Source organism: Dermochelys coriacea, chromosome 11, assembly GCF_009764565.3.
Source record: "Dermochelys coriacea isolate rDerCor1 chromosome 11, rDerCor1.pri.v4, whole genome shotgun sequence".
NCBI classification, from domain to species: domain Eukaryota; kingdom Metazoa; phylum Chordata; order Testudines; family Dermochelyidae; genus Dermochelys; species Dermochelys coriacea.
Window position 1 is genome coordinate 25985910 of NC_050078.2, and position 27846 is coordinate 26013755.

Here is a 27846-nt window from a genome sequence, read left to right on the forward strand (position 1 = left end):
TTCCTTGTATTTGTTTTAAACCTGCTGACCATTACTTACATTGGGTGACCCCTGGTTCTTGTGCTATGTGAAGGGGTAAATAACACTTCCTTATTCTCTTTCTCCACACCATACATGATTTTATAGACATCTATTATATCCACCCTTGGTCCTCTCTTTTCCCGACTGACCACTGCCAGTCTTTTTAAATCTCTCCTCATATGGAAGTTGTTCCATATCATTTTTGTTGCCCTTCTCCGTAATTTTTCCAATTCTACTATAGTTTTTTTTAAGATGGGATGACCAGACTGCATGCAATATGCAAGGTGTAGGTGTACCATGGATTTATGTACTGTAGTGGCATTGTGATATTTTCTGTCTTCTCTCTCCCTTTCCTAATGGTTCCTAACATTGTTAACTTTTTTTGATTGCGGCTTCACATTGAGCAGATGTTTTCAAAGAACTAACCATGATGACTCCAAGATCTCTTTCTTGAGTGGCAACAGCTAATTTAGACCCCATCATTTTGTATGTATAGCTGGCATTATGTTTTTCAATGTGCATTACTTTGAATTTATCTACACTGAATTTCATCTTCCATTTTGTTGCCCCCTCATCCGGTTTTGTGAAATCCCTTAGCAGTCTCTTAGCACTCAGCTTTGGACTTAACTATCTTGAGTAATTTTGTATTGTCTGCAAACTTTGCCCCATCATTATTTACACCTTTTTCTACATCATTTATGAATATGTTAAACAGCACTGGGCCCAGTACAGCTATTTACCTCTCTCCACAGTGAAAACTGGCCACTTAATCCTATCCTTCACTTCCTCTCTTTTAACTACTTACTGATCCATGAGAGGATTTTCCCTCTTACCCCATGACTGCCTACTTTGCTTAAGAGCCTTTGGGGAGGGGCCTTGTCAAACACTTTCTAAAAGTCCAAGTACACCCTTGTCCACATTTGTTGACACCCTCATAAAATTCTAATATATTAGTGAGGCATGATTTCCCTTTACAAAAACCGTGTTGACTTCTCCAATATATCGTGTTCATCTATGTGTGTCTGACAATTCTGTTCTTTAATATAGTTTCAATTAATTTGCCTGGTACTGAAGTTAGACTTACTAGCCTGTAATTGCCAGGTTCACCTCTAGAGACTTTTAAAAAAAATCAGTGTTATATTAATTATCCCCCCCCCCCAGTACAGAGGCTGATTTAAGTGATAGTTTACATATCATAGTTAGTAATTCTGCAATTTCACATTTGAGTTCCTTCAGAACATTTGGGTGAATGCCATCTGGTCCGGGTGACATATTACTGTTTAATTTATCTATTTGTTCCAAAACCTCCTTTACTGACACCTCAATCTGGCAACTACTCAAATTCGTTACCTGAAAAGAATGGCTCAGGGAATCTCCTGACATCCTCTACAGTGAAGACCAATGCAAAGCATTTATTTTTCTTCTCTGCAATGGCCATGCCTTCCTTAAGTGCTCCTTTAGCACCTCTATCCTCCAGTGACCCCACTGATTTTTTGGCAGACTTCCTGCTCCTGATGTACTTACCACAAATTTTGCTGTTAGTTTTTGATTCATTAGCTAATTACTCTTCAAATTCTTTTTTGGCCTAATTACACTTTTACACTCGACTTGATAGAGTTTATGTTTCTTTCTATTTTCCTCAGTAGAATTTGACTTGCAATTTTTAAAAGATGTCTTTTACTATGTTGTTTAGCCATGGTGGTATTTGTTTGGTTCTCTTATGGTTTTGTGGGGGTTTTTTTGTTTGTTTATTTGTTTGGGTATACATACAGTTTGAGCCCCTATTACAATGTTTTTAAACAGTTTCCATGCAGCTTGCAGGCCTTTCACTCTTGTGACCATTCTTTTTAATTTCCATTTAACTAGCCCCCTCATTTAGTGTAGTTCCTCCTCCTGAAGTTAAATGCTATGGTGGTGGGTTTCTTCAGTATTTCCCATCGCCACCCTCCAAGAATGTTTAAATTTATTTACATTATGGTCGTTATTAACAACTATTCAGCTAAATGCACATCTTGGTCCAGATCCTGTATGTGACTTAGGACTAAATCAAGAATTGCTTCTCCTCTTGTGGGTTCCAGGACTAGCTGCTCCAAGAAGCAGTCATTAATGGTGTCTACAAATTTTACCTATGCATCCCATCCAAAGGTAACATGGCCCCAGTCAATATGGGGCTAGTTGAAATCCCCCATTATTAAGGTTTTCTTAATAAGGTTTTTGTAGCCTCCTTAGTCTCCATGAGCATTTCACAATCACCATCACCATCCTGGTCAGTAGTATATTCTTACTGCTATACTCTTATTATTCAAATGTGTAATTTCTATTCATAGAGATTCTATGGTACTGTGTGATTTATTTCAGATTTTTACTTTATTAGACTCTATGCTTTCTTTCACATATCATGCCACTCTCCCACTAGTGCCACCAACTCTGTCATTCTGATATAGTTTGTACCCTGGTATTACCATGTCCCAGTGATTAGCATTGTTCAACCAAGTTTCTGTGATGCCCGTTATATCAATATCCTCATTTAATACCATGTGCTCAAGTTCACTCATCTTTGTGTTTAGATTTCTTGCATTTGTATACAAGCACTTATAAAATAAATACTGCAAAAGCCAAGAAACTATAGCACTTCTGTTGCAATTACATCTTGTCCTGAAGCAAAAAGTTTTTAGTTTAAAAAGAAGAAAATAGGTTTCAGATTTCTGTGACATAGCTATTAGATATGTGACCTGATCTGTCAGTTGAATGTTGAAACCCAAAAGATAAGCACCTGTTGCCTAAGGAAACACAACCCATTTATCGATGCAATGTTCTTTCCAGTCATTGAAATAAGCAGCAGAAAAGAAAAAAAATGGACCAGTTATCAAGTGGTGCCCTAGACTGGCCAGTTTAAAAAATGCAAATCATCACATTTGTTTCTATGCAAATTCACAGAAAATAGTTCTAGTTTTACTAGTTCAAATAACCGAGGGGAAAGGCAGAAAGGCTTGCTAACAGCTATTTTTTTAAATGCTGTTACATTTGTGACCATCTGAAATGATCACTCCTGATTTATCAGTGCAGAATACATTGCTGCAGCCATCAAAGTGACTATAATAGCTTAGGAAAAATGCTGAAGCTGTTAGTTTGATGATTGATGGAAGCACTGCCAAAACAGCAAGCGAATTTGTCAATGTGCTTCTGAAGTTTGTAAATGATGATCCTGGCAAAGTGTAAACAAACTGAACTCAGAACAGAATTGTTTCCAAGTCCCAATACTGATACTTACATAGACGCATTTAGTGTATTGTTTCAATTAGGAATCATCAACTGGAATAAAGATCCATGTATTGCTAAACTGAGGCAGATGGGGCTAGTTAAACATGGGAAAGCTAAAGCAAAATGTCAAAATGAGTTAACTTGGCTTTTACGAATGTATTGCCCGCTGCTCTGTTGCAGGGCTAGATAGATATAAAAAGGCACCTGATGTGTTTTGAAAAAGTTAGTCAGTCAGTCAATCACAATCCGAATGGTCATAAATGCCATAAAACCTCACATTACGATTTCCCCAGTTCCCATACTTGGTTGATAGAACTTATCTTCCACAGATGTTTTAGACATCTGAGTTTTTGTTTTCATGTGACCTTCTCACATTTCAGGCTAGCATGTCTGTCTTTATTCTCACCGAATATTCATGCTGTCATTACTGAATTACTTAACTTAATGCCTTCTCAGTATTTGCTATGCTGGTCACTTTCTTCTACCTATATAATTCAAAACCAGAGAGGTCCAAACTAAGAGTCTAAATCTGGGCATCTTTGAAGTTTGAAGGTGTAGATCTTAAATTTTGCAAATAGTTTTTATCTTTAATATGGCTAAACAAAATTATGTATCCAAACACCCCTGCCTTTTAGGATGTTTGAAATCTGCATCCAAATTTTGAGGCTATAGCTATTCACATTATACTTCTATTTACAACTATTTGTCACTTACAGCCCTATACTTTCTCTCTATGTACTTAGAGATATTAACTCACTGTTTTCATTTACTCATCACCAGTGCTCAGTACTTCATTTTTCGTTTCTCTGTTCTCCTCTTTATATTTGATCTTCTGACAACTTTTGAGCCGTTGCATTTCTTAACACAATTAACTCCTGAATCACCATAGCCATATTTTGTTTGCCAAAAAACAGTGTGGAAGAGACCAAAATGTATAAAAATTCCACTGAAGTCACTGTAAAGAAAGATCCCAATATTACAATTCATTGTGCAAAGGCACAGCGTGGGGAACCACATGAGCCCAGTGGTCCACTCACTCACTACATAATGCTGGATTGGATCCTAAATTTGTATCATAGCATCCATGGAAAATCCACAGCATCACAAACCATATGGGCATGCAGAATATAAAGTTGAGAGCCAAAAATACATGGAAAGAAAAGGAGTACTTGTGGCACCTTAGAGACTAACAAATTTATTAGAGCATAAGCTTTCGTGAGCTACAGCTCACTTCATCGGATGCATTTGGTGGAAAAAACAGAGGAGAGATTTATATACACACACACAGAGAACATGAAACAATGGGTTTATCATACACACTGTAAGGAGAGTGATCACTTAAGATAAGCCATCACCAACAGCAGGGGGGGAAGGAGGAAAACCTTTCATGGTGACAAGCAGGTAGGCTAATTCCAGCAGTTAACAAGAATATCAGAGGAACAGTGGGGGGTGGGGTGGGAGGGAGAAATACCATGGGGAAATAGTTTTACTTTGTGTAATGACTCATCCATTCCCAGTCTCTATTCAAGCCTAAGTTAATTGTATCCAGTTTGCAAATTAATTCCAATTCAGCAGTCTCTCGTTGGAGTCTGTTTTTGAAGCTTTTTTGTTGAAGTATAGCCACTCTTAGGTCTGTAATCGAGTGACCAGAGAGAACACTTCAATCTCTCTGGTCACTCGATCACAGACCTAAGAGTGGCTATACTTCAACAAAAAAGCTTCAAAAACAGACTCCAACGAGAGACTGCTGAATTGGAATTAATTTGCAAACTGGATACAATTAACTTAGGCTTGAATAGAGACTGGGAATGGATGAGTCATTACACAAAGTAAAACTATTTCCCCATGGTATTTCTCCCTCCCACCCCACCCCCCACTGTTCCTCTGATATTCTTGTTAACTGCTGGAATTAGCCTACCTGCTTGTCACCATGAAAGGTTTTCCTCCTTCCCCCCCCTGCTGTTGGTGATGGCTTATCTTAAGTGATCACTCTCCTTACAGTGTGTATGATAAACCCATTGTTTCATGTTCTCTGTGTGTGTGTATATAAATCTCTCCTCTGTTTTTTCCACCAAATGCATCCGATGAAGTGAGCTGTAGCTCACGAAAGCTTATGCTCTAATAAATTTGTTAGTCTCTAAGGTGCCACAAGTACTCCTTTTCTTTTTGCGAATACAGACTAACACGGCTGCTACTCTGAAACAAATAATGAGTTAACTCAGCCTGGCAGTAAACCAAAGCAGCAAAACAGATACTTTAACCACTCAAGGAACACATCTCTCAGCCTTCTCCAAGACCCCTGTCAGATAAATGATTTTTGCAGCATGCTTGGAAGATCATCAGATTCTGGCTATTTCAGACCAAAGGGGTGAAGCAAGTTCCAGCAGCTCCTTTCTTTAGAATGAGAGGGATCCAACTGAAGCTTTTCTGCTGACTGCAGATGTGGCAGTACATCATGAGGGAGAGATGTTTTCTCAGGTAAGCAGGTCCCAGGCCATTCAGCAATTCATAGGCCATGATCAATATCTTAAAGTATGCCCACAGACAAAGAGGTAGCCAGTGCAGATCTTAGAGTACTGAGACTAAATTTAATGTAGTTGCGTTCTTGATCATAGAGTGGGTATCCAGCAGTACGACTTATTTTTTCTCTCATCACCTCAGAATTATTATTTAATGCATACTGTTCATGTCCATTATCAAGCTTGTTTCAGAGACTGGCTGACTTTAGCGATGTGGCATGTAGTAAGTAGGGTATGAGCGAAGGACTGAATTGCTCTCCCTTCAGGAAAGGGTCGTATATTGTTAGCTGAAACACTCAATCTGCTAGTGTGGTAAAAAAACCTTTTGGCTAACACATGTGAGAATATTGGAAAATATCACTGGGCTACTTCTACCTATGAACAAATAATTTCTTGCATAGGTTTTTACTTGCCCTTGTGGGCAGATTGTTGGTAGTGTTTTCATTAAATAAGCACTGATCTGACTTATTATTCTGTGTGACAGAAAGCTAGATCCTTACAGCATTGGGGGATGATTCAAAGCCCTTTGCCATAGGAATTTTTCCATTGGCCTTTGGATCAGGCCCCATATGAGGAGTGATGTGTTAGCGCCATACAGCAGCAGAAGCCATAGGAGTGTAGTGTCTCAACAATGAGCAATAATGTGGTTAGGGAAGAATAAATCAAATTAGTTGGAATCTTTCCCTAAAGGAAGTGTATCTGGAAAAGAGTTTGAGGCAGGAGAGGGGCTCAGAGGAAAAAACCCAAAGTGGGTTCAAAAGAAATAATAATTGAACAACAGGCACTCAGATGCCACAGCGCTGGGCCTTGTGTAAGTGCCTGAATAGAACAAAGCCTTAAAAGGCAGGTAGGTGACCCCATAGATTGAGTGACACAAACTGAGTAATAGTTTAGTATTAGTGAACTATGGCAGAAAGTGCACAGTGACTTGTTAATTATCGAGTAGATTAAATATCCTTATTAACTGAAATTATACCTGTTAAACAATTTCTTTGAGAAATATATATATATATAAATGAAGGCTCTATGTCATAAAGTGAAATATATACAGAGAAACAGTCGTTGTGAAATAAAATTTCTAAGCTAGGCTTCTTCTCATACTGGATACAGAAATAAGTTATTAACTAGGGCACAATGAACCATTTTCAAAAGATAAGAAACAATGAGCAAAACTAAATTTGAACACTACACGTTCAAGTTTGGTACAGTTCAGTCTGCAGTGTTTGCTGTTGAAGTTGCAATGGTATGTCACTGTGAAGAGCCTGTGCTCCTGAAGCCCATGTGCAGAGCACAAGGGACAGGAGAAGACTGGCTTCTTTGGCAAGCAGCATGCAAAGAAGAGATCTGATATGCTAATTGTGGGACTATGTCAAATGTGGGATTATTTCTCCATGAAGTCACATGTTCTCCATGCCTGAATCATGGGCGGGCATTGTGATGTCACCATCGCTGCCCGGTGGTTGGATTTAAACTTTGCACCTAATATACATATCTTTTAATGAGTCAAGATTAACCTGCCTGTCACAAGTGGGACTACTCTGTAGCCCCCTATGGGACCAAGCATGGTGTTGCAGGCATGCGCTGTTTTAGTCCACAAGTAATGGCTGTCTGCTTGGCACAGAACAGCCTGTACCATAAGGTTAGCACCAGTCCCTAAACGATTCACTAATGATAACAAACTCAGAATTTTGCTGCCTGTCTTTTAAACCAACCAACAAAACTCAAAGGTAAGCATTTAGCTGTAGAGCTTGAAAGCAAGGCCCTGACCTGGCCCTGGGGTTCTGGACTATCATTGAGGAGCTCTTCCTCAGCCTTAGTCTCACCTCATGCCCCCCCCCAAGAAGAAGCAGGCAAGCCTTCTTAATTTGTCTGCCTTCTCCCAATTGGTCAGTGTCTCCTACCAGACTTTCTAGGTCTCTGGAGGACTAAGGCTTTCTAGGTCTCTGGAGGACTGGTAGCCAGGTCTATCGGTACCAGTAACTCCAGCAGGGGGCAGAAAAGGCCAGCCAGCCTTATCACACAGCCCTACTACTGGGAGACCACAAGTCTAATTCTTTGGCTGACACATGGACACAAACTCTACCAGGTAAAAGGGGTAGCCTGGAGCACTTGATATGTCTGCTGCTAGTGCCACTATCCTGCAGAAAGTACTCATTTCCCCAAAGGCAGTCGGTAACTCAGTTTAAAACCTGTCACGTCAAACGGTTTCTTCTGGAAAGTTCATGTACTGCTATTGCTGTTCATTAACGAAAGAGCCTTTGTACTACTGGAGAAGGAGGCTGCCATTGCCAACACTTATTGTTACTATTTGAGCTGATGACAATAGGCAAATTTGATAAGAGGTAATGGCCCGTAAAAGGATAAATAACAGCATTAATATTGTGTGGTGCAATTTAGTTAGGATTGTAACTGAACTATAGCCATACACAGTGCATTAATTACTAAGCAAATTTATGTTTGAACACTAGGAGTATAACAGTAGGAATATAATACTAACCACCTGATCAAGATGATGATGATGATTGATTGTGAAATGCTCAAATAGATTAGAGAGGCGACAAAGGCAGAAAATGCAATAATAATGGGGAATTTAAATTATCCCCATATTGACTGGGTATATGTCACCTCAGGAAGGGATTTAGAGATAACATTTCTAGACAGTGTAAATCACTGCTTCTTGGAGCAGCTTGTCCTGGAACCCACAAGGGGAAAGGTCATTCTTCATTTAGTCCTAATTGGAGCACAGGACCTGGTCCAAGAGATGAAATTATAGTGACCATAATGTCATTGAATTTAAACATTCTTGTGTGTGTAAATACAAAAGAAACTCACCACATCAGCATTTAACTTCAGAAAGGTGAACTACATAAAAACAAAGAAGCTATTTAAACCAATTACAAGAAACAGTCACCAGGGTGAAATGCCTGCAAACTGCATGGATGCTATTTACAAAAGACCATAATACAGGCTCAAACCAAATGTATACCCCCCAATAAAAAAAAGTAGCCACAATGGCAATTTTTTTGGTTTCTCTTAAACAGCAGAGTAAACAAGCAGTTAGATGCAAAAAGGTATCCTTTAAAAAATGGATGTCCAATATGAGGAAAATAGAAAGGAGCAAAAAACTTAGGCAAGTCAAGTGTAGAAATATAATAAGGCAGGCCAAGAAACAATTGGAAGAGCAACTAGCTAAAAACACAAAAACTAACAGCAAATTTTTTTTGAAGTACATCGGAAACAGAAAGCCTGGATACTAGGCTAGATGGACCATTGGTCTGACCCAGTATCGCCATTCTTATTTTCCTCTTCAATTAGGGAAAAATAAAAACTTCACTTAGATTCAGATCCTCAAAGGGATTTAGGTGCCTAATTCATTGAAATTGAAGTGTCAAGTGCCTAAATACCATTGAGGATCTGGACCTTATTCCCCTAAGCCAACCCTGAACCTTCATACATCCAGCCACCACCACCTGTTTTTTCAAGCCCTAATTCCTCCTTGCCCTCTGTGTTCCCGCTTAACTTCTAGTCTAATACTCGAACCCTTCCAGGCTCTCACTGCAAGTTTCCACTTGACCCCAGATCCAAACTCTGACCTCTTTTCTTGGTTACCCAGGATCCCATCTTTTCCATGTTTGAGATCAGTGAAGCCCAGCTGGGCTAGCATCCTGTGATCTCACTCCAAACTTTCACTCACACATGCAGTGTATGGATGCTGAATTACTTTACCCTGCCCTGTTAATGTTGGCTTGTGCTATTCTAGTGAGCTGTACCCATATGAGCACATAAAGTATCAGTGAATGATGCTGTATGACAATGTGGTATGCAAACAATTGATTGCCATATGTGTGGGTAAATCAAGAGTTCCTCATATATAAACATAACCTCTGTTTTTAGTATTAAATTGTATCTACAACTCTGAGAGGCTTTTCATTTAGACCTACTGAGTTACCCAACAAAATATGATTCACCAGCTTAAAGTAGAACTGCATCTATTTTGCACAGCCCAGTAATATGATAGTTTAAAAGGTAAGAAACAAACAAACAAAATCAGCTGTAAAGGACATTTCTGAGCCTATTGTTGGGGCCAACTGTTGGGCCAAGAAATTGTCATTGTGATGCTAGCTGTGTGAGAACCCAGCATACAAGATCTAAACTAGCATCTCATCTGTTTCACTAATGGTTTAAAAGAAATAACATTTTATAATTCCATTTTTCAAATACTAAATATTAGGAGCCAGATCCTCGGCTGGTAGAAATTGAGGTAGTTTCACTGACTTCAGTGGATCTCTGCAGATTTACAGAAGCTGAGGATATGGGTTTAGATTTTTTTCTTATTCTTAAACCATTAATAAAGCAGAGCTGGATCTGGGTATACAGTCTTTCAATGGGTTTTCACATTGCCAGTGTCATATCACTCTTCAATAAGATGGCCACTGCTAATAGTAAGGTCAGAAATGCCATATGTAAATTATGTGTTTTAAAATAATTCAGTTTACTCCTGGTGACAGATGGTTCTTATATTCTGAACTTTGAAACTTGGACTGAACAAATGAGGGCAATTTCTGTAGTATTAGGGCAAAGACAATAGTAATATTTAATATGCCAAAAGGGATAAAGCTATTAAATTAACTTTATTGAAGTAAATATCTAGGATGGGAACATGCTGAAGGCATTAAGAACTACCATAGATAGAGCTTAGTCAATATAGAAATGTAATAAATGGTTAATGTAATGGATCCTTTAGCCCACTTGAGCCCTTGTTTTCAATAGTAAGTGCTGCTGATATCTGAATTCAAATAGTCTTCCCTTTTGTGTCCTGAAGCAGCCAAGTTCATGTAATGTGGGAAGGATTGTTTAAGGAGCTTTCATAAATGAACACCCCTTAAAAAGGTCTGAGAGGAGAAAAGGGTTTAGTCACAGAGTTGTTTGCTGGAATCCACATAGTGACCTGGGTACAAAGCTCAACTTTGCGTTTTGCCATCCAACTCTCCTTTTCTAGAATGTAAATAAAAGTAGGCTACTCTGTATGTGTTAGTTCTTGTATCTCCTAATACTCTGTGTGTGCCTCAGTTCTTGTCTCTAACAAGGAAATGAACATTATTAGAATAGCAATCTTTCTGATTGCTAGCAAGCCATGGCAGTGATGGTATTCATTTTAAACTGCGGTTTACTGTTGCTGTGCACTAATAAGCAGCTGTCACACTTCACTCCAGATGTGGCTTAATGTGGCAGATAAATCCCTCTTTATTGTACATTACACATACATCCAAGTTATATAAATGTTATTACATTTTATATAAAAGTAAGGAACTAACTCTGCATCAGTGGAAACTCTCATACTTCCCTTGTGCGGAAGTAATCTCCTCTTTATGTCCGTAACCTCTGAAATGTGTTTCACTATCCCATAGTTTATTTTATATCAACATGTGATTCATGGGTGTCCAGAATAACGACATCCATTTTAGAGAATAGTGGGCATAGAACAGATAGTGTTTATGTACAACTATGACTAAAGCAGACCTTGACTTCCACAACCCCCAATTGGGCAGACACGTTATCTTTTGGATATTTTTCTTCTTAGAGATGGATGTGGGCTGACCATCACCCCGCAAGGCTGAAAAGAAACATTAGGTTTGTTTCAAAGTCCGCTTTTGGGTTGGGAATGTAATGCGTATGTGAAAGGAATCCAAACTGTCATATCCGTTAGGTGCAAGACACAGGAAATATGCAGTTCTGACTCTATGCAGGGCAGGGCTGGGCATTTTGGGCTAGACCCTGTGCTTGTTGAAGTCAAGGGCAAAACGCCTGGTGACTTAGTTGTTTTTATTATTTGTACCTTATAAATTGTATATACCTAACCTATAGGTATGTCATGGGATGCTGCCCTTCAGCATGTCCCTTTGTGGCCCCCTAATGGCTTTCTGGTGCATTGCACTCAGGGCCTCAGGATCTTTCAATCAGTTACTCAGACTAGATTGATTCAAGAGATGTATTCCTTTGTGGGGTCTGATTTATTAAGTCTTTCTACCAAAGTGCTCCAGGTCACCCCTCTCTGCGTCTAGATAAGAGTCTGATCTCTCAAAACAGGAGTCCCCAGCTCTTCTCCTGGGAACTGATTGTAAGTTAGCTACCTTTGACCTTTGCTAGCTTCTCCCTCAACCAATCCATCTTCCCCAATTAGTCCTTAGCTTCAGAGGGTTCAGCAGACCAGCCTTCTCCTGATGGCATCTGCCCTGCTGTGAAGGAGAATGCAGCGTTTATGCTGGTCCCCTTCTCCCAGCTTATTCCCAATTGGTTGGGGGGTGGAGGGCGAAGGCTTCTGGCCCTCAGCCCTAAATTATATAGTGATGAGCTTTCCTCCCAAGCACCATTCAGTCCCAGACCACTTCCTCACTATCCATATCCCCTTACATCCTTATATCTACAAAACCTTTCAGACCTTTATAGGGCTGTGTCACATGGCAGGGTGGACTGACCACTATGCACTATTGCCCTGAAGAGGCAGACTGCCATGTCACATGCCCCATTACTCTCTTGTGCCAGGGCACCAGGCTACCTTGTGCAGTGGGAAGCGGGCTAAGTAGAGGTGCTACATCCCTCCTTGCATAGGCTGGGACAGGGATGGGGTACGGGGAAGAAGTGAGCAAAGCCTTGACTGCTCCCCCAAAGTATCTGTTGCATTGGTAAGCATATGATGCCCCATACCATATGTAGACCTGTCACCTTTTACTCCTTCTCTAGAACAGTGGAGAGACTGGGAATAAGATTATGCCTCCTGCATCACAGTTTCTCTCCCAGCCTGCTCTGGAGCAGCACAACAGCCTGCTACCCTTGTTATAGGCTAGCGCTCTCAGTGATGCTCTAGCCTTTAGAGGAAGACAACTGAAAAATGTACAATAACACCTGGAAATGTTATGACCAGCTTTTTGAGGGAGTTACTTGGAGTCCTTCGTGTTAAAGGACATTGGTCGCTGATGTTAGGCCATTAGACTCCAGAACCATACTATTTCCTTTAACCTACATAAAGCAAATGCGTCAGCATGCTTCTGTGTTGTGGTTTGTGCATATTTCTCTGTTTATTGCGTAAGTTTTTCTTTCTTACTCCTCATTCCAGTTCCTATTTGGGTTGTAGGCATTAAACATTTTTTAATAGCAGCATTAACAACAAATGTGAAAAGTCGAGTCAAGGGTTAATAGAGAGGTTTCTCTCTCTCTCTCTTTTTTTCCCCCACCCTGGTTCACCCATTCTTAGAAATACTGTCCAGAAAAAAATGTTTTGTGGTATGTTTTTATCGTAACAAGAGGGGATTTATCTGTGCAGTTCTGACTGATCTGAAGAGTAGATGCATGCCTTGTGGTCTGTGCAACACTGTGAAAGCCTGCTCTTTGCATTTAAGTGGTTAATTCAGTTGCTCATATGGTTCTTTTTTTTTCTGGATCATTTGATATATTATGTAAACTGCTTGCTAAGTTATAATGCAGTCTCAAGCTTTCATTGTTTTCACAGAAAACGCTGACAAACCCACTGAATTTATTGCCCTGATTTCTAGATGAATGCTCTGGCTTGTTTCTATTGTAATTCAGAGTACTGCTTAAGTCCCTTTACTTAGAAGGTACTGGACTGAAATTGTTCATGTTGCAGAATTACTTTTTGACAATGATGTATGGGGAAATTATTTCACCAGAACTGAAAAATGAGATATATATTGCAAGAAATTCAATGAACTAGCCAGCTGAAATAAGGAAAACCTACCAGATGGACTTCCATACTCTTCTAGTCTTTCCAAGGACTTGTATCATCCAAAAAATACTGTCTGGGGTTTTGAGAGGATATCTACAGGATAGTCACACTTGGAATTCCTGCAGATTAGCCTCTCATCAAGTCATCAGTATGCCGCTATTAGAATAAACACAGCTGTTGTTTTCCAAGAAATATGGCAAACAGCAGCAAGGAAAAAAGGAGGGACAATTAGTGTTATTGAAATTCCAGGAAACTCAAGCTGGCATATCTGTATTTATGAGAGTGTTGGTTTTCTGGAAAGCCCATTTATAATGTTGTGACTCAACAGTATGGAGAAAATAACCCATCTATTCTTAAAAGTCATTCACATTTCTGTCCACCGGATATGATGATAGAGATATTTTTTTCCTGAAAGCCCTTATTTAAATTCTCTGATCTTTGAATTGATTTTAACGATTTGCAGTAAGTTAGCCCTAAAAGACCATGACTCTTTTATCTATAATTGTAACATGAATAGGCTTTTTTTGTTTGTTTCCTGTTTTCAGAACAATCTCATTGTCCTGTGTTGACAGGATTCCGTTTTCCTCCTGTTTTTATTCTGATGTTTCCCAATCAAGAATAAGAATGTTAATGTGTGAATACTTGCATTCTAGTGGTGTGGTTTGAATCTCTTATGTGTCATACCAGCAGGCAAAGGAGGAGTCAGCCCATTGGGGGCCCTAAGTAGGAATATTCTTGACCCCTCCCCCCCACATACTAATAATTCATGGAGGGCCCCCTTGAGCTGCTCGGGGGCCCTAAGCAATTGCTTAGTCTGCTTATGCCTAGTGCTGGCTCTGCCAGCAGGCCCTGGAATATTGAAGGGAAGAGATTACCTGCATGACTAAAGCTTGGGAGAGGTCTTAGCACATGACCATCAACATTTGCAGTGAGGTGTAATATAAGATCTCAGAAGTTTTAAATATTTTGGCTTCAACTTTGCAGCATATTAGGGCTGCTGTGTATTGCACTGATAATGCAAAGCAGCTTTAAATCAAGTGGGTCTGACCACTCAAGCATTCTCCCTATGTAGGGATTGTAACTCATACATCACCATCCTCCCTGCTGCTGGCACATAGCAAGCAAGACAAGAAAGTTGAAGATGTTGCTGGAATGCCCCAGTGTCCTGCTGATTGATCCCTAAGGACCAACAGAATGGGCAGTAGGCACCACTGTTTGCAACTGATTGGCCCCTGGGGCCTTGAAGGCCATTGACAACTGACACAAGCTAGAGCAACCTGAAGGTAGGTCTAATTTATGCTGTGGACTAAACATGTACCAATGTCCCCAGGATCGGAGGGAACATAGATTCGGCTTAAAGCCACCTTCCCCTCCCTCCCAACCCCCCATCCCATGCACTGAACTTGTCAGTAATTTCCAAGCACTTTGCAATCATGAAGTCCCAATACCTCTGTTGAGCTATGACTCTTACCGAACTTTTCAAAACAACTTTTACATTAGTTCAGCCTAAAACTGCTGCTGCTTTTGTTGCTGATTAGGCATCTGATAGCACAGGAATGATCCAGGAGAAGATATTGAACATCTTTGTGTGAGTGACCTGTTCAGCTTTGTTAAGGGATATTTATAAGGATTTTTAGCACATGGAGTGCACTCTGCAGGCACAACACCTACATTGATCCAACATACTGCATGGATTCCATTATGGTCAGTTGAGCGATTGGGGCATTGATCACCAGCTAAAGATTCTCTGAATAGGCCTCCCTTTGACACGATGGACCATGATTGAATAACTTCCACTTTGTGTTTGATCAAATTCAATAAGTATCACCCAAATAAATTTAACTTTCAGTTAAGATTGCTAGATTGCATATCCCTTCAATACACTCTGTAAAAATCTAGGGAATAAACTGTTAAGTATTAGGGATGGATAGTTTATCTAGATTTTCACCGTTATATTTGCATGTATTTGCTTTTGTGGGCTTTAGGTAGACCCTGAAAATGACTGCAGGTGACCTGCTAGTGTTTCTTTTTTTATATGACCTAATTGCAGGCTATATAATAAATGGTCAATTGACCCAGCCAGACAGGGGAAGAGAGCCTGCAGCAGGCTTCAGTCAGAGGCCAGAAGGCTGCGGCTCAACAGTCCTTCCACCCTGTAGTGGGTTTTGCTGAGAGGCCAGCAAGCCCGGAGGGCAGGTCGTGGCCTGTCAATTCCCTTGTGTCCCAGAGTTCTCCTAGATAGGGTGGGAGAGAAGAGAGGAGGGGTAAGGTAGAGGGACCTAGCTCCTCCTTCTGCACAAAATCCTAGCCCAGGGCCCAAGGGGAGAGGCACCGCTTCCTGATGCATCTAATCAGCCTCCCATGGGCCGCTTCCTACCTCCCTGTTGACTCTTCGTTTTGCGGTGTGGTTGAAGCCCTGCTTTCCCCCCAGTGGGAGTTGCCAATTGGCCTCAGCAACTCAGTTAGGCAACTGAGCATTTCCCAGCTTGTTTCCTAGTGTCCAGTTATTCTCCCTCAGCAGACAGTGAGGAGAGGGAAACGGAGCAGGCTCCTGATCTCCCATTTGGATCTTATCTACAATCTAGACCCTCTCCTATGGATGACTTTGTCCCTAGAAGCTACAAACTACTTTCCTCCCTTCAAACAGCCTCTTCTTCACTCTGCCTCCCTGGCCCTTTTGAGCAGATCCTTCATTTGGAGCATGCTTTACAGCTGCGGAGAAGGTGCGGCCCTTCTGGCCCAGTTCTGCTCCTTCGCTCCCTTAGTCTCTGTGCTAGGTCTGTAAACCTCATCATGGGGCCATTCAACGTAGATGTGATTTTAAACTTAACTGCTTTCTTTTAATTTTGGGCTCCCTGAGGCATAGATCAGTGGATTCCAAGCCAAATGATGGTCCATCATGCACTGTTCGGAGGTCACTTTCACTGCCAGGAATCTCCCATAGATTTGGATAAGTGATACATTTTTATAATATGGGAGAATCTTACAAAGACTCTTATTGTTTTAGGCTGAGATTTTCAAAAGCAGCTAAGTGACAGGACTTTCACTGGGACTCGGACACATCTGAAAATCCTCCATCTTGTATCCCAGAGGAATATAGCATACAGTTATAACTATGCAGCGTATTACTTGTGCTGTGCATTATGCAGTCTCACCACTTAGCAAGTTAAAATTGTTCCAGTGAAAAACATCAATGCTGCATGTTTTCTTTGCCCTGCATTTGATATCTTAAAAGGTAATTTGCATCATCTCCATTGTGTGCTGTGTTGAGGCTTCATTCCCTTCTTAATTCCATTCTGTTCTATGCCCAACTCCATTGAAGTCAGCATACCTGAGAAACATACTCAACTCTATTTAAGTCAATAGAATTACTGTACATCATGGATGAATTTGGCCCAGTCTGTTAAAATTCAGGCCTTAAATCAATCCCATTCAAAAGTACTTGGTACAGGTAAATGCTCAGGCAAACTTCAGATTAGTGCATGCAGAGGAAATTTACATACCTAAACACCCAGTCTGGTGAACAGTTTTCTATATGTATGCATTTCTTTGCAGGCTTGATTTTGCATCCAAGTTCTGAAAATGTGACTTACGGGGGGGAAAATGTGCTTCTTTCATGTTTCTGGCACTTGTTCTCTATTCCATCTCTTTGTGTTTCATCCTTACTGATATACAACCACTGGGCTTTCCTCACACATAAAAATTGTTAGAGTGGGGTCATGCTGCAGCAATTGCCTTCTCAATACATCTTTTTAGTACCTCACTTGGAGATCCCACTCTAGGAGCAATTTCAATTTTCTGTTTAAATTTTTTATAGGATTATTATTATTATTTTTTTGACTGGCTCATCATGAACCTAATAAGCCTGTACAAGTGGTAACACTTGGAAGGGGTTGCTGGCCAAAGTTGGCAAATTTAGTGAGTAGTGTGGTCGAGCTATATATGATTTACTCTGGTTCAAACAAGTGAGAGGCCTAATGCTGTAGTTCATATACAGGAAAAAATCCCATGGATTGTGATAAGGGAACATAAAGCTCCAGATATCTGATCTGGAAAGGGAAATGATCATTCTTTTTATTTTAAAAATATAGTTTCATCTTGATAGCTATAACTGTGTAATGCATCACTCCTGTTAATGCTAAATGGAAAAATATATTGCATAGTTATCCTAGCTAAGCTGTAGGACAATATACATTCTAACTCACTGGGATGAGAAAACATGCCCCCTTGACACAAGATGATATACTGCACTTAATTGCATTATTTAGGTAAATCTCAAATCAAATTACCTTTTCAAATATGTTTTTGCACTAGGATTAGAAACGCTTCTCATATTTACAAACCTCACACTGCCAAGTAATGGGTTATGTACAAGCCGCTTGTCTCTATTCCAAGAAAAACTCTATTCCTTTAGATTTTTTATTGGAGTATCTTGGGAAAGATTAGTTTTTAGATGGATGTTTGTTTGTTTTATCAGTTTATTAGTGGATGACACAGCCATTGGTCTGCACTCTGTATTTTATCTCCTGAGAGGTGCAAACAATAGGTATAACACAGAAGATGTGGTTGGGGGACTGGCTTTAAGCTATGTTTGGCCCATTCAAACTCTATGTATCCTCATGACTACTTTAACAGCAGCCTTCCTACAGCTGCCAGTGAACTGTTCTGATGCCCAGAATAGATATAGGGATCAGCAGTACAGCCATTCCCCCTCCCACCCTGACATACCCGTTCCCAACAAGGGCCTATTGCAGCTGCTGCACCACGCAAATTGTCCTCCAGGCGGTGGCCTGAGTGATGTTGAGGGGATCAAGTGGATCTTGCACTTTGTTTCAGAAAGGTATGGGTTGAACTATTTTACAAGCTTCATTGGCCTCCCTTCTTCACAGCTGTTCCCCTGTATGGAAGAAACTTGACCCAATTACTCTAGCAGTTGGTTGGGTGGGTTGGTGGGTGAAGCTAGAAAACAAACAAAATGGAGTAGAGGAGTTTGTTACAATATCAAATGGAAAAGATGTGGAGAGGAAATTGTAGGCTCGTTCATACACCTTAATGAGGAACAAGGTGGCATTCTGATGCCAGAATGAAAATGTACACAATCATATTAAATATAGTAAATTAAGTTTTGTTGATTTCCTTTGAATCATTCTGAAACACCTCATTTCATATGCTCTGATATTCTAAAATCTTATTCGTAATTAGGTTTTGGCAGTGAATGAGGAGTAATTTCCTTCTGTAGTTAAATTATAGCCAAATTGAAAACCCTCCTGCTATCTTCCCTTGCTATGGAAAAGATGATACAAAAAGGTATTCAAATAAACTCTTAGGCTGCATTTACCATAATGAGCTTCGTATCTGTAATTTGCTCATGGCACAGATCCAGTCCTAGTAGCAGTGGTAGAAGGTGTATGGCGAGATTTACAAAAACATTTGACATTGGCCTAACTCTGCTCCCATAAACTAATCATAAAACTCTCATTGACTTCAATGAGCAGTGCTAGGCTAACTCTGGGTGCCTTTGAAAATGCTCAGAAGCTTTTAACACTGTATCATCTAACCCTTGTCTGAGCTGCCTGGTGCAGAATTATAGATACGTTTGTTAGTGTACACAAGGTCTTAATATTGATTTTGGTTTTGCCATAGGGTACAATTCAACATATAAGCCTGCTAAGCAATGGGCAGGCATGCTCTTTTGAGAGCACAGAATTTCAGGACCTGACTCTATCCATTGGGGAATAAAAAAGTTTTCTTATTTTTCTTGAAAATTGCTCAATCCAGATTACGCTGAAATTTTTACCTGTTGCTCCTGATCTTAAACATATGCACTCTGATTTCCAACTTCTCTACTGTTGCCAGTGTGAGATGGTTCACAGTAAAAACTCATATTTTTTGGAATCCAGACAAGCAGGAGACCTTTATGTAGAATAAAAATGAGAAATTTGATAAAATGAAGAGCAATTCATCCACTTTTGGGCTGGAAGTAGAACTCTTAATGGAATCTTAGATCTATTTATGGATTTGTTTTTACCACTGATTAGGTGTAATCTTATAGATTTGGAAGTTATCTTTTGACAATTTCTAGGGAAGTCCTGTTTATTAAGTTATGTGGGAATTTACATGAAGTGCCTACGGATTTCTTTCTTGTAACTAGGAACTTCTTTTATGCCCTTGGATATTAGGAACGATGCATTTATCGTGATGCCTGTGTGAAACCACCAACTGAAAATGGCAAGTAGATGGCCAGTTGCATCTTTTGAGGTGTTTGTTAATTTGCTTAATATTTTAAAAGGCTAGATTGTGACCTAACATTACAGTCACTGCATATTGGTGCTCCAGCAACTGCATAGGCTGCTCCTGCATGTATGAATGCACCTGCCCATATCATGGGCTAGCAGTACACACCATATGTATAAGAACAGCATGGGGCTGTCTTAGTTACCAGAGGAAATAACACAGCCACATTTGGTGTTGAAACCTGCTTAGCCCTACACTGCCCTATGTTGTTGCCCATTATGGTTGCTGAATTGCCTCCAGCAGGGCCCCGTGTAAGCAGAATGATACAGTTCAGCCAGGGGATCACTGTTTGTTTATGGTACACATCTGTGCTGGTAGCAAAAGGCCACTAGGGGTCAATGAGTGTTACACCTCTCTGAACATCTCATTCCAGCTGGAACGTGGTGTGTGTAGTAGCTACTCCCGCTTCTCAACGTGCTGCCTGACGGTGTCACACACAGACAGTCTCTGCCCCCAAAGAACTTACAATCTTCTTTTGTTTGCAGAGTGCTTAGTACAATGGGACCACAATCCTGAATGTGGCCTCTGGGTGCTATATGTATACAAATAACAAATTAATAACAACACAGAGATAAAAGAAATGAGTAAAAAAGAATACACTGTTGCTAAATAAATTTTTGTGACCAAAGAGGCAAGCTTTATACACTAGCAGGAAAAGGGGCCCATTGTATGAATTCAGGCTTCAACTTAAACCATATCATTCCAGTTAATTGCAGTGTTTTTATTGCTTTGAATTTGAAACCACATTTTTATAGGCTAGGCAGCAGGTGCAGATAATCTCAAAAAAACAAAGATCCAGTTTTCATGAAAACTTACCTAGTAATAAAAATGGGAAAGGAAAGCAATATAGAAAATACACAATACAAAGTGGAATTGTTCTAAAGAGAATGTCTTCCCTCCCCCACCCCCCATGTTGTTTTCCCTGCAGCATGAGCAGGTCTTTAAGAATCTCACTGTAAACACAACTTTATTGTGCATTTTAAAAAAATTTAATTCAGATCTGCTTTTTGTATTATGCCCCATTTCAAATCCTTAAATTGTGTGGATGAGACTATTTAGAGCAGTAGTGCACAACCTGCGGCCCATCAGGGTACTCTGCTGGTGGGCTGCCAGTTTGTTTACATTTACACTTGTTTACATGTCCCTGTGGCCCACGCTGCTTCCCACAGCTCCCATTGGCCGGGAACGGGGAACCATGGCCACTGGGAGTTGCGGGCAGCCATGCAAATGTAAACAAACTGTCTGGTGGCCTGCCAGCAGATTACCCTGATGGGCTATGTGCGGCCCACGGGCCTCAGGTTGCCCACCACTGATTTAGAGGCTTATGGTACCTAATTAGAGGCAGCTTTTAGAGTCCCATCTATCAGGAAGCAGAGCTACATCACACATCTGTCTTTTGCCTTGAAAATAAACAGAGAGTTTATGAATGAGACACTGGGTTGTGTAGCCACTTCCCCCATCCCCCAAAAGTGCATATTTGTTGGCTTGCAGTAGTGGTACTTCTGCTGAAAGTACATGTGGATTAATTCTGTAGGTATCCTGAGATTGGAATCTGTCAGAGATGTCCTTTCTATGCGCCACACTGAAAGTGCTTCCCCCTTAATTTGGCACAGAATTGTTCACCCTGATGTAATTAAATACTCAGATATGCCAATTTACATCCTATTTCTTTGGATAGTCATAAATATGTGGTACCCAATGGCTTGTGATCATGACAATTTTTATTTATCGAGAGCTGATTACCTGGCTGTTGGGGACGTTGGAAACAGAAACTTAGGTCTTTAGTTCTGACGTGACACAACATAAGCTGATGTAGTATGATATGGTATGCTGCAAATTCTCCATATGTGTGGCTGGAGGGAGATTATTGCTACCACCTGAGAAGGTAACATCCTGAGATCAGGATAGGCCACCTGGCAGGGGACAGGGCTGCTGGAGACTCTATGCAGTGGTATTGCAAGGAAGGGTGGAAAGCATTGGATTGGTAAGGGGACAATGAACAGCACCAGTGCCCATGGTGGTTTCTCATTTTTATACCACTTTTAATCTGTGATATTGCACACAGCCAGATGATACCCAAGCCCTTCGTTAGCAGACCCAATCTTTGGGCCCCCAGGCAGCAAAGCTGAGCTTTCATTAAAAACAAAACCAACAACAAATAGTTAACTCTTCTCTTTCAGAAGATAGTCTTGAAAATGCAAACTGATCACTAGGGCTGAAAGGAAGAAGCAGGTGGGCTGTGTGCATGCACACGCTCACACACTCTGGTTAAAATGAGTCAGTTAGTTTTGGGGTGTAGTCCAAAGAGCCAGCTAGCTAACTGTCCCCTAAATTCCCATGCTGGCCCTGTGTTCTGGTGTAATAATGCTTAGAGAGCAATCAGTTATATTGAAGGTTGGTGGAGTTGTTAGGCCCACCCAGAAATGGTAAGGCTGGCTCTTTCAGTTAAAATATCCTGCCCTCTTTGAGGTTGGGACTGAGCTGGCTGCTGCTGACTCAGGCAGCTGCTGCACTGTGGTTTCAGCTGTCATTGCTGTGGTGATGACAACAGGTGCAAGAACTCCCCTCCAGTGGAGGTGTCCCGCCCCATTGGCTCTGCCTGCACATGGAAAGATGCTGAAGAGGAACTATAGTTGTCCATATGCATTGTCTCAAGTGCTGCTGCTTCCTTGATTCCAATCATTTTCTATTTTTCTGTAGACTATTTTTGCTTCCAGAGTAGTTTAAAAAAAAATGCAAAACTAAATGCAAGACTAAGTTTGTAAAAATGGAGCTGGGAAAGGGCAAGCAAACATTAAAAAAATAAAGTGTTGCTTAACTGGTGTAAGATGAGCACTGTTATTAAAGTAGAGGTATCTGAAAGAGATGGATTTATCAGAAAGGAGACTGCCAACTATGCAGAATATGATATTAGCAACGAGGACTGACTATTCCTTCCATTTTAATGAACTTTAGAATATACTTTTTAGATATTAAAGTTGCATGTTTGGCTGGTCTAAATGGTTAATAAAAATAGCTGCAAAACTAGATTTCATTTATTTGTGACACTCATTCTCAAATATTTGTCATGTGCATGATTGTAGCTACTGCAATGATTAATCTTTCATATAACCCTATTCCTAGGTTGTTCATATTTACACTTTTATTGGTTCTATTAAGGTAGTAGCAGGACCAAGGCTAGCATAACACAAGGTTAGGTTTTTTTCTTTTCTATGATTATTTATGACACTTGGGCATTGTAGACCAGGCTTTAGTAGTTCTTAATTGACCTCAAAGAGAAACAATAGATCTATTGTTATTTAACATATTTCAAAAAATGGGTTTCTTATTTTTATTTCCTTAAAATGTTTTAGAGTTTATTGTGTTCCGCTCATTTATATGGAAAGAGAGGCATAACCAACATGAGAAACTGAGATAAAATGCAAAATATTTCTAAACGGATACTGGCACTGAATATTTGTATACTATTAGAAAGAATAATAATCCAGATTACTATAGTGCAATCACAGGTTTTCAAGCAGACACATTTATCCTACATGGATTTATAATGTAAAGAAATATTTATATTTGATGCATCAGATTCTTACCTGGTGTAAACTGACACAGTTCTACAGAGTTTTAATGGAGCTATTTCATTTTATACCAGCTGGGAATCTGGCCCAATTGATTTCTAATTGTTAATCATGTAGGTTTTTTAATGTTACCCGTAAGGTACATGTCTCTTGAGGATACAGAAGAATGATGTCCCTGCTCTCAGGAGCTTATGCTTTAAGTTAAGATATGATATAGTGAGGGATGGTGACACACAGTGGTGGGGGCAGCAAGGGAATGGATGACTAAGGGCTACAGCGGTAAGACAATACAGCTGCTGAGGTTAGTGCTGAAAGGTTCATTCTGTTTTTATTTACACGTTTCCACCCAAAAGAAGACACTTGGGTATGTCTACACTGCCTGTGGCAGTGAGCATCCAAGTCTGGGTCGACGGACTCGGGCTTGCACTATTGCGATACAAATTGCTGTATAGATGTTGTGGCTGAGGCTCTGAAGTCTACAGGGGGAGTAGGCTTCAGAGCCTAGCTCCAGCTCGCACCATAACTTAAAAGCACTGTTTACACAGCTAATTTTAAGGCCATAGCGTGAGCCCCCTGATCTTGAGTCTGTTTACCCAGACTCGGAGGCTCCCTACCACAGGCTGCAACTTGCTGTCTGTTAGTCTCAGGGTAGAGGGTGGAGAATCCAGGTCCCCTGAAAAAGGTGTGTGAGGTGTAGCAGGCAGGACCACAGAACGAGATTAGAAATTTTGTTTTACTTTATATTGGTCATTTTTTTGAACTTTGCTTTTATTGGTGAATTTATCTTTACAAAATGTATGTTATATTTAAAATACCACTAAAAGAAATCTCCCAAGAAGTTATTGCTGTACAACTTTAATATTGTTAATATTAAATAATATTGTTAGAGCCTTTAACCCAAAAATGCTTTATAAATGCTAATCAGTTGCCACAGTACCCTGTCAAGCAGGGAAGAATTAAGTTCAATTGACAGATGGAAAAAGTGAGGCATAGGGATGTTTTATGATTTGAAAGAGACATAAAGTTCACACATTAGTCGACTCCAAATTCTGCTATGAATCCATCTGGATTGTAAGCTTCCTTCTATAACCCTTATTCTAAAGTAAAAATGCATTTGTTACAACTGATGGCTGTACAGGGAGCTTGGCAGGCCAGAAGGCCTAGTGTTTCGAACTCTCAACATCCCTGGTTGAGAAGCCTCAGTCTTTAAGGTAGGGGGGATATGGGCCCTCCTACTCCACTGGGTCCCAGCCCAGGGCCCTGTGAGATTCGATCCTTGAATAGGGGACCTCCCAGCAGGGAGTCTACATCCACTGCTCTGGGCTACCCCCTATCACTGTCCCTTCAGTTTTGGGGTGTGGCCCTTTTAATCTAAGTCACTGTGGTGGCTTGTCCCTAGCAGTGACCCCGCATAGATCTTGGGTGGTGTCCTGCTGCAGTCCCAGGTTCCTCTGGGCGGAGCAGCCATAAGTTTGACAGGGCCGGAACTAGGGTGACCAGGTGTCCGGTTTTCGACTGGAACACCCAGTCGAAAAGGGACCTTAGTAGCTCCGGTAAGCACAGCCGACCGGGCTGTTAAAAGTCCGGTCAGCTGTGCTGCGGTGCTAAGGTAGGCTAGTTCCTACCTGTCCTGCCTTGCACCATGCTGCACCCTGGAAATGGCCAGCAGATCTGGCTCCTAGGTAGGAGGGCTATGGGGTTACCTCTGCCCTGAGCACTGGCTCTGCACTCCCATTGGCCAGTTCTGGCCAACGGGAGCTGGTGGGGGTGGTGCTTGTGGGCGAGAGCAGTGTGTGGAGCCTCCTGGCCACCCTGCCTAGGACCCAGACCTGCCGGCTGCTTCTGGGTTGCATGCAACATGGTGCCAGGACAGGCAGGCAGCCTGTGTTAGCCCCCCTACTGCGCTGTTGACTGGGAGCTGCCCAAGGTAAGCCCAACCCCCGTCCCAGCCATGAGCCCCTCCCCAAACCCCTCATCCCTGGCCTCACCCCAGTGCCTGCTCCCCCAGCCCCACCTGCACGCCAATACCCTACCCCAGCCCAGAGCTCCCTCCCATACCCTGAACCCCTCATCACAAGTCTGCACCCCCAGCCGGAGCCCTAATCTCCCCCTGCACCCAACCCCCCTGCCTCAACCCACAGTCCCCTCCCACACTCCAAATCCCTTGGCCCCACCTTGGAGCCCCCTCCAGTACCCCAAACCCATCATCCCTGGCCCCACCCCAGAGCAGGCGGCCCCAGCCCAGAGCCCTCCCACATCCCAACCCCCTGCCTTAACCCACAGCCCCCTCCGACACTGTGAATCCCTCAGCCCCACCCTCAGCCTGAAACCCCTTTCTGCACCCTAAACCTCTCATCCCCAGCCTCTCCCCCCTGCACCCCAACTCCCTGCCCCAGTCCAGAGCCCCCTCCTGCACCCTGATTTCTGGCCCCATCCCAGAATCTGCATCCCCAGTTAGAGCCCTCATCCCCTCCCGCACCCCAACCCTCTGCCCCAGCCCAGTGTAAGTGAGTGAGGGTGAGGGAGAGTGAGCCACTGAGGGAGGGGGAATGTAGTGAGTGAGGGGCGGGATCTCAGGGAAGGGGCAGGGTAGGGTGTTCGGTTTTGTGCGACTAGGAAGTTGGTAGTCCTAGCCAGAACCCCACAAGGTCTCTGTGCTTTGGTCACCAGTTTTGTCTTAGCCCTGGTCTACACTACGAGTTTAGGTCAAATTTAGCAGCGTTAGGTGGATTTAACCCTGCACCCTTCCACACAACCAAGCCTGTTTTGTCGATTTAAAGGCTCTTAAAAAAGATTTCTGTACTCCTCCGCAGCAAGGGATTTAGCGCTAAAATCGACCTTGCTGGGTTGAATTTGGGGTAGTGTGGACCCAATTCAACTGTATTGGCTTCTGGGAGCTCCATTCTGACCGCTCTGGACAGCACTCCCAACTCAGATGCACTGGCCAGGTAGACAGGAAAAGCCACGGGAACTTTTGAGTTTCATTTCCTGTTTGGCCAGCGTGGCGAGCTGATCAGCACAGGTGACCATGTAGAGCTCATCAGCACAGGTGACCATGGAGTCCCAGAATCACAAAAGAGCTCCAGCATGGACCGAACAGGAGGTACTGGATCTGATTGCTGTATGGGGAGAAGAATCCATGCAGGCAGAACTCCGTTCCAAAAGATGAAGTGTCAATATATTTGCCAAAATCTCAAAGGACATGATGAACAGAGGCTACAACAGGGACACACAGAAGTGCCATGTGAAAGTTAAGGAGCTGAGGCAAGCCTACCAAAAAACAAAGTATGCAAATGGTCACTCTGGGTCAGAGCCCCATACATACCACTTCTATGATGAGCTGCATGCAATTCTAGGGGGGGCCCTACCACTACCCCACCACTGTCTGTGGACACCTGCAAGGGAGAAGTCTCACGCAACAGGGATGAGGATTTGTGGATGAGGAGGAGGAGGTTGAGGATAGCGCACAACAGGCAAGCAGAGAATCCCTTCTCCCCGGCCATCCAGGAACTGTTCATTACCCTCCCATGGTTTTGGGAGCCAATACCCTCCTAAGGCGGGCTCCCAAACCATGAAGCTGGTTGGTGTGGGAAACGAGGGCGCTGCTGTTTGAAACCATTCCCATGTTATGAAGGTTGAAGAAGCCGAAACCCTTTGCCTTACCATGGCTGCCTGCAAGCCAAATTCTGTTGCCCAGCCGAGCATGTGTGATGTCTCACACCAAACCAGCAGGCACTCAATATAAGAGGCAAAATGCAACATTGTACCAAAAGCACATGTACTATGTAATGTGAATCACTTGATTCAGTGTGAAATAGTCTTCCCTTTGTTCTCTAAAATGTATCTTTTAAAATACTACTCTCCCTTTTTTTGTCCTGCAAATGTTTCTACGCTCCCCCTATCATTTCTGTCCCAGAGGCTAGCGCAGATTAGAAGGTAAAAAAATATGCACTCACAATGACGTGTTCTTAGAGCTCCTGCAGTCCTCCTGCACTGAAAGAGCTCAGCAGAATGCATGGAGGCAAACAATTACAGAGTTCAGGAAAGCATTAAATGAAGGCGATGAGGGGAGGGAGGAGCATGCTGAGAGGAGGAAGGATGCAATGCTGAGGCTAATGTGGGAGCAAACTGACTGCTCAGGTGTATGGTGGAGCTGCAAGAAAGGCAGCAGGAGCACAGACTGCCACTGCAGCCCCAGTATAACCGCCTGTCCTCCTCCCCAAGTTCCATATCCTCCTCACTCAGATGCCCAAGAACGTGGGGGGGGAGGCTACTGGCACCCAGCCACTCCACCCCAGAGGATTGCCCAAGCAACAGAAGGTTGGCATTCAATAAGTTTTGAACTGTAGTGTGGCCTGTCCTTCCCTCCTCCCCTCATCCACCACCCCACCCGGTGCTTCCCTCCTCACCCACCCCTTCCAGGCTACCTTGCGAGTTT

The 27846-nt window shown here is 42.0% G+C and overlaps 1 long non-coding RNA gene across 1 annotated transcript in view; it reads right to left on the reverse strand.

Moving 5' to 3' along the window:
* LOC122458014 overlaps positions 1–27846 on the reverse strand; it is a 52197-nt gene that overhangs the window by 5570 nt on the left and 18781 nt on the right. The window lies entirely within an intron of this gene.